Source organism: Haliaeetus leucocephalus, unplaced genomic scaffold (genome assembly GCF_000737465.1).
Source record: "Haliaeetus leucocephalus isolate CR32 unplaced genomic scaffold, Haliaeetus_leucocephalus-4.0 Scaffold373, whole genome shotgun sequence".
Taxonomy (NCBI): domain Eukaryota; kingdom Metazoa; phylum Chordata; class Aves; order Accipitriformes; family Accipitridae; genus Haliaeetus; species Haliaeetus leucocephalus.
The window spans coordinates 7,949,566-7,949,769 of record NW_010972809.1 but is presented as its reverse complement, the minus strand read 5'-3'; positions in this window follow the sequence as shown (position 1 = coordinate 7,949,769).

Here is a 204-nt window from a genome sequence, read left to right as displayed (position 1 = left end):
GGCGGTGTGGGAGCGGCCGGGGGGCAAATCCTCTCTCCCGTCGCTACCAGCCACCGCGCACAGCCGTGTGGCAGCGGTCTGAAGCCATACCCTAGAAAATGCGCGTCGGGGTCAGAAATTAAACAGGCTGTCGTGCAAACTTGGCGGGCTAGGGCGGTCTGCGGAAGGTGGACGGAGGTGAAACCAGAAGCCCCTCCGTGGGGA